The 7,665-nt window shown below is 45.1% G+C and overlaps 1 long non-coding RNA gene across 1 annotated transcript; it reads right to left on the bottom strand.

Annotated features, from left to right (window-relative positions):
- Window positions 1-842: 842 nt before the first annotated feature.
- LOC117796056 lies at window positions 843-7,215 on the bottom strand. The gene is made up of 2 exons (XR_004620398.1): window positions 4,660-7,215; window positions 843-1,065 (listed from the first exon to the last, which is right to left on the bottom strand). It is a non-coding gene; the product is annotated as an uncharacterized LOC117796056 (long non-coding RNA).
- Window positions 7,216-7,665: the final 450 nt, after the last annotated feature.

Below are 7,665 nucleotides of genomic sequence, written 5' to 3'. Positions count from 1 at the left end.
ATTCCATGTTTCCTCAACCAATAAAAGACATTTGAGTCAGCGTGTTTATCACAAAACTCACAGTTTCCATGGGTGAATGTGCTGCCTAGAAGTGTGCCTGCTTCATTCCGGGAAGCCTTATAGGGTGTGACTGTCCACTGAGCAAGTGGTGGCTCTTGGCCCTGACACTGCGAGTCCCACTGTGAAAAGAGTTTTTATTGTGGAAACATTTACTCTGAATAAACATTACTGGTATACATCTCCTGAAACTTAGTTTTTTTTAGAAAATAAAAAATGTTCATGTCTTTATTTTTCACTAATAGTAGTAAATACAGAATGCTCTAAAAGCCTTACATACGTATATTCTCACATCCAGAATATATAAAGAACTTTCAAAACCCAATAATAAACCACCCAATTAAAAAGTGGGCAAAACAGACACCTGGCTGGCTCAGTTGGCAGAGTGCGCAACTCAACCTCGGGATTGTGAGTTCAGGTCACATTGGGCACAGAGCTTACTTTAAAAAAAAAAAAAGTAGGCAAAAGATTTGAACACATGCTTCACCAAATAAGAGATAAAGATGACCAAATAAGCATATGAAAAGATGCTCAATTGTGGACTGAAGATTAAAGCCACAATGAAATACTATACGTCTAGGAGAATGGCTAAAATTAAACCAGACAAATAACTGACAGTACCAAGGGCTGATGAGATGGGGAGGAACTGGGACTCTCGTTCATTGCTGACGTGAATGCAAAACGACACAGCCACTTAGACAATTTTGCTGTTTAATATATATATATTTACCATATGTCCCCACAATCTCACTCCTAGGAGAAATGAAAACACATGTCCACACAAGTTTTTATAGCAGCTTTATTTGTAATTGCCCCAAACTGGCAGGAATCCACATGTTGGTGAGTAGGTAAACTGTGGTACAGCCACACTGCAGAATACGACTCAGCAATCACAAGGAGACTCAGCAATCAAAAGGAGCCGACTACAGGTGCGCCCAACGTCGCTGCAGCCCGAGGGCATTATGCTGGAGGAAGCCAAACTCCAACGGGTCCCATTCACACGACATTCTGGAAAAGGCAACACCATAGGGACAGAGAATAGACAGCGGTTGCCAGGGGGTGGGGGTAGCACAAAGAGGATTGATTACAAAGGGAAACAGGAAATTGTAGGATGCTGAAAACATCTATCTTGATTGTGGTGGTTACACCACCATAAATTTTTGTCACAACTTATACAACAACTGTATACCTAAAAAGGGGTGAATCTTACTGGATGTAAATCACGAACTCAATAAACCTGCTATGAAAATTATGTTTGTCATTCCTCTGATAAATATTTAGAAAAAGCTCTCTTAAGAACCTTAAATATGTATTTTTTTTTCATGGTTCCTTTGTCATTGAACTAGGCCACGAAAGCCAGTAGGTGGGATCTGCTTTTCCATTTGAGGGTAAGATGTTTTACTGCCTCTGCCTAAATTAAGACAACTCAAAAGAGTCTCATCACAAGAGTGTAGTTCTTCTCATGACTTTAGAGTCCACAAAGCCTTGTTCTCAGGGCTACAGTTGCCCATGAGAAATCAACAGCCTGGGTCACAGGGCAGGGCTCCAGTCCCCTCCCGAAGGGGCTTGGGCCTATAAGGCCACCTCTTCCAAGCTGGTGGCCAATTTATTATGCTTCCCAAACCAGGAGAGACATCAGAGACACTGGGAGAAAAAGAAACAGACTTTCAACCTGCACATCTTGGTATCCCTCACTTTCCCCAAATGCCAGAGGCCAGGAGAGAAAGGCCCCCCCAGTGCCCATTCTAATTGTACTGGCCAGTGAAGGTGGTATATTGGGGGGGGCTACACGGCATAAGCCCCATCCCTCCATGTGTGACATCAGGAGATGACAACTTTGGGTTACCTACCACGGTCTTGTGAATTGACTACGGAAAAGCGCACCCCTCAGACCTAGTTTCGAAGAGCAGGAAGGTGTCTGAGGTGGCTGCAGAGTTAGTTTACAGTTATGTGGCCCGACTCAGGAAGTGGACATGACGTCTGACACCACCGCTGTGTCCAGGAATGGGGACAGGGTGAGGGTGACGTGTAACAGATGGCCGTCTACCACTAGCATCTTCCAGGAGCTCTGCGGGTGCGTGTTTGTCCATCCCCCCATCGCATCCTCGTCCCAGCCCTATAAACTAATACGGTTATCTTCAGTTTACACACATGGAGAGTAAAGCCAAGGAGGCCAGCTGCATGAGGGAAGTCAGTAAGCAGCAGGGCTGAGTCTTGACTTCGGGTCTGCCTGCGACTCTTCCATTTGCTCCATTACACAGGGGAACAGGGGAACATCTCCAGTGCCTCACGGTAGAATGAAGTTACTGGAAATGTCCTGGAATTTGTTAACTTTTTTTTTTTTTTAAGATTTTATCTATTTGACAGAGACAGCCAGCGAGAGAGGGAACACAAGCAGGGGGAGTGGGAGAGGAAGAAGCAGGCTCAGCCTAATATGGGGCTCGATCCCAGAATGCTGGGATCACGCCCTGAGCCGAAGGCAGACGCTTAATGACTGTGCCACCCAGGAGCCCCTGGAATTTGTTAACTTTTATGCTATTGGTAATCTTATGCTTAAGTGAAGATTTTTTGGGGAAAGTGTTCCTTCGTGTCAGTTTTACTAAGGGGAATGGAGGAAGGAGATGTGAACTAAGCAGGACTTCCAACTTCACCCTGGGGTCAAGGTACAGTAATGAGGTGGAGAGACCTAGAGAGAGAGTCAGGCTCACAAGAGCATGAGAAGCCAGGGTGAAGGGAATCACTGAGGGTCACAATCAGAGGTCACTTAGGTGTCCCTCTCCACTTGGAAATGTAGCCTGGGATCCCCTGGTTCAAACTTTGGGGGACACTGGGCTGTTCTCCCAAGGGAGGCAGTTCCTTAGTGGGGGCAGCCATGGGGGTGTCAGGCCAGGGTCTCCAGCATCTGTGACCCCCTGCACCTCTGGGCTTGGCTTCAGTAATTCCACCTGACATGCTGTGCCTGCTGCTGGCCCCACCACTGCCCGATTTTAGGTCTCCACCTCTTTTTGGCAAGGCTATCGTTGTTGCAAGGCAGTCTGTTCACCAGCCAGCACAGCCCTTCCTTGGTGGCATTGGGGGTAGGGGTAGGAGTGGGGGTGGGGGCGGCTCGTGGTGGAGGCAGGAATTCCACAGATAATCACTGTCCCCAGCAGCTCTGGTGCCCTGGAGCAAAGCAATGTCCAATGTCTTCCCAAGCTCTCTAGCATGTCTCCAGATGCCTTAGGACTCTCCAGCTAGCTTCACCTCCTTTCTTAGGGATGCTCAGGGCTCAAGCATAAATAAAAATGATGACTCACCAACTGAATGTTTAGGCCTTTGAATGCTTATTCCCTCTTCTCAAAGGGGGTTACACAACTGGTGCCCAGAGCACCCCACAACTCCCCAAAGCAGATGACCAAGGGGCATCATGTACCCTCAGAGACTGTCAAAGAGCAAACGTTTCAAAATGACACCTCTTCCACCAGAGACAGGACCTTTGCTCAAGCTCGCTCTTTTGCCCAGTACCTACCATAAGGAGTTTGTTGAGTCAGTGTAGAGAAAGTGACTCTTTTATCTGTTTATATAATAGTTTCCTCTACCCAAGTGTCTCACTAGTTTTCTTAACTTTACAAATAGTTGCTTTTCAATGACCTGTGCCAATGGAATGCAGTAGTACAGTCGACCCAGGTTCCCAACCATAGATATTTGGCTTTGGAAGGAATTTCAATACTTAAACATAGATGTGGTTGTCTCTCTGCAGGAATGCGATCACCAGCGATGGAAGCACTCCTTAGGGGCTGGGAACATCCCTCTAGTGCTCCCAGATGTGCTCTGGGAGCATTTTATTCTGCACCATTTTATTCTGAACAATACTCTAGTGGTAGACAGATGGTAAAAGGGACTCATTCTTCCCCTCCTTGCATCCATCCCTCTCCCTCTCTCATGCTGCAGCTCTTCCCGTTAAGAGCTGGGGGTCTATTTCCCCAACTCTTTAATTTGTTAAAGATTTTATTTATTTGACAGAGAGAGAGACAGCCAGCGAGAGAGGGAACACAGGCAGGGGGAGTGGGAGAGGAAGAAACAGGCTCATAGCGGAGGAGCCTGATGTGGGGCTCGATCCCATAACGCCGGGATCACGCCCTGAACCGAAGGCAGACGCTTAACCGCTGTGCCACCCAGGCGCCCCTATTTCCCCAACTCTTGAACCTGGGCTCCCCGTGTCTTGCTTTGGCCAAGAGAGTGTGGCAGAAGTGGGAGCATACCAGTTTGAGCGTTGGCCCTCAAAAAGCCTGGAACACTTGCTCTCTCAGAAACCTGCCACCACCAGAGAGCAAGGCCAGACTAGCTTGCTGGAAGGATGAAACAGCTCATGGGGAAGGCTCAGTCTGGCCCCCTAACCCCAGCCAGCCAGAGAGCCAGCCAGCACAGGGGTTAGCCAGCCTTACCAGGCTCACCCAGACCTGAAGGACCCGCCAAGTTGAGCCAGCCCACAGAACCAGGAGCTAAATATATGGTGGCTGCTTTACACCACATTTTGGGGGTGCTTGTTACCTAGCAGGAACCCCTTCCTCCCACCACAGGAAGGTTCCAGTACATCACATTCAAACTGCTCTTTGCACTTACAGGTAGAGAGAGAAATAATTCTTCCTTCTTCTGGTAGTGGAATGAAATGTGGGCAGGAAGACCCTAGACTCCATTTCCCTTTCAACTCTTTCAGTGCACAGCCAACCTGTATTTTAAAGAATTTTCTTATGAGATCAACAGCAGATATATCGTCAAAGCAAAGCCTTTTCTGTCTCAACTCTGTTGTTGAGGGTTCCACTGATAAGAAATAACATAACCAACATCTGACACCCCAGCATACCACAGAGATCAGGAATAAGTCACGTCAATTATTTTACAAAGAGCCCTGTTCAAGCAAGCCATGGGGGGAAAAAAAAACAACTTACGGTCAACTCTAAGTTTAATAATCTCTTTATCACATTCCTCAATTAATTTTTCACTATTGTCTTCATTTTATTCTGTTTATATCTGTCACATACGTCTCTAATACATAGACACAGACCTCTCTTTGCCATACATTTCTACCATTTAATTGTTTTGGATCAATATCAAATGTAGGGATCAGGGTGGGAAAGAAAACTACCTTTTTCTGAAAGTAGATTCTTATGTATTTATTTAGCACCTTTTATTTAAGGAGCTCAAGAAACTTCAACATTCACTGTGGTATCCTTTTGTTATCTCTGGGTAAGGAAAGTGTCAAAAATGATCACTAGTGCTTTTTTATAGAAAGAAGTATGAAAGCACAGAATGGTGAAAGTAGGATCCGTGAGATGACAGTCACAATAGAAACACAGTCTTTAGCTTTCGCATTCTACTCTGTGAACCATATTTTGTCTGTTTAATACACTCCATATCAAAATGTATAATGGTTTCTTCCATTTTTGTAACACCTCTCTTTGGATGGATGTTAACTAAAAGGGCAGAACAGACAGTAAATTCCCAAAAACTAATCACATCCCGCCAGTGCAGTTACTTCCTGTAGCTTTTTTTTTTTTTAAAGATTTTATTTATTTATTTGACAGAGATAGAGACAGCCAGCCAGAAAGGGAACACAAGCAGGGGAGTGGGAGAGGAAGAAGCAGGCTCATAGTGGAGGAGCTTGATGTGGGGCTCGATCCCATAACGCCGGGATCACGCCCTGAGCCGAAGGCAGACGCTTAACCGCTGTGCCACCCAGGCGCCCCTCTTCCTGTAGCTTTTTATGTAAGCTAAGGGGTCCCATAAATTATAGAGCCACCCTCTGCTTCTCCATAAAAAATTATAATTGAGGGGTGCCTGGGCGGCTTAGTCAGTTAAGTGTCCAACTCTTGATTTCAGCTCAGGTCATGATCTCAGGGTAGTGAGATAGAGCCCCGTGTCGGGTTCTGTGCTGGGTGTGGAGCCTGCTTAAGATTTTCTTTCCCTCTCCCTCTATGTCTCCCCCTCCCCCCTCCAATCGTGCTCTGTCTCTCAAAAAAAAAAAAAAATCATAATTAACTGCTACTATTCCAGCATTTCCAAGAGATCTGCAACCAGTAGGGAGAAACCAGTGACCAATGGTCATTCCTTCAGCTGGGCATCTGTGGACATTTAAGTCTGGACACTGACCACTATTAGCACTCTTAAAACCTAGATCCACAAAATTACTTTTAGTGTGCTTAGGTATTTTAATTTTTCTTTGGTATATGAGAACAAATACTCACCACAACAGATGTTAGAACCCAGGTACTTCCTTTTAATGTGACTCATGCTGTGTTTCCTCACAAGAGGGCTAATCTAAGAGAAAAGTATCTCTGTGATAAGTGTTTTTAAATTCACAATATGAGGATTTGGTTTTTAGTTAAGATGCTCTGGAAAATAGCAGAAATGTTTTCCACTTTTACAAGGCTAAATTACAGATGCACAATTATTTAGGAAGAAAATAGGGCCTATTGCCTAAACACACTTATGCCGTTCTTATCTAGAAAAAGAAAATGCAAATTAACATTTCAGCTTTATCCTTTCTTTCTCTTTTTTTTTTTAGTTTCTATTTATTTATTTATTTGAGAGAGACAGAGAGAGAGAGCAGGGGGAGGGGGCAGAGGGGGAGAGGGAATCTCAAGCAGGCTCAGAGATCCTGGGATCATGACCTGAGTGGGAACCAAGAGTGAGATGCTTAACCGACTGAGCCACCCAGGTGACCCATCCCTTCTTTCATGAACGTCCCTGGCAGCTGCTTTTCACCCTGTACTCAGGCTCTCCTGTGTCCTATTCATTTCCCATGTATTTTTGAGAGAGACATCAAAAATAAGAATGCCAAGCTGCAGCAACTTGGATTTTAGAGATTTCGTTACCAAGGTACCTGATTGCCTCTGCTGGAATGAGTAAATACATTCACCTCAGGGGTGAGCCATTTTGGGGGTAGGGAACAGAAGGACACACTACAACTTAGTTCTGCCTGTGGACTGACAGAAACTTAAAAACATTCAGGGAGAAAGTAGGGTTTCCCTTTTTCCTTCCTTTAAAAAAAAAAAAACGAGACCACAGAAATTTTTTCAAGAACGAAAAGCCCTTCCATTTGCTCCCTGAGCCTCCCTCTAGGCTTCACAGTCCTGGCCTTTCACCAAAAGTGCTTAGTATAGACCTCCCCGCCCACCCNCAGACCTCCCCGCCCACTCCCCAAACCATCACCAAAACACAGGCAACCTACTTTCAAGAAGGGGTCCAAAAGAAAATATGTAAAGAAGACCAGAACCCTTAGGAGAATTTTCAAGAAAATCCTTACATAGTAAAAACAAAGGGGAAGGGGGAGAGTATTAAGAAAAATGTTACGGAAATGAAATACAAATATAAGGGAAAAAAACAGACCCAAAGAGAACAGAACAATCATTAAAACAAATGCCATAAACTACTCATGAAATGATAATGGGGAATGGGAGGGACGGAGAAAAACCCTAAAAGGAGGTAAAAAGTGGAGCGACGTGTACCTGTGTCATCAGTTGATACGTTACTGTGGGTATCAGTAAATGGTCATAACAAATGCAGGTTTTTAAAAAGTGCCCGATTCGACAAAGAGCGAGGTGGGCGCTGAAAGACAGTTCCTTCGAC

This window comes from Ailuropoda melanoleuca, chromosome 14 (genome assembly GCF_002007445.2).
Source record: "Ailuropoda melanoleuca isolate Jingjing chromosome 14, ASM200744v2, whole genome shotgun sequence".
Lineage (NCBI taxonomy): Eukaryota > Metazoa > Chordata > Mammalia > Carnivora > Ursidae > Ailuropoda > Ailuropoda melanoleuca.
This window is presented reverse-complemented; position numbering and strand designations above follow the sequence as displayed.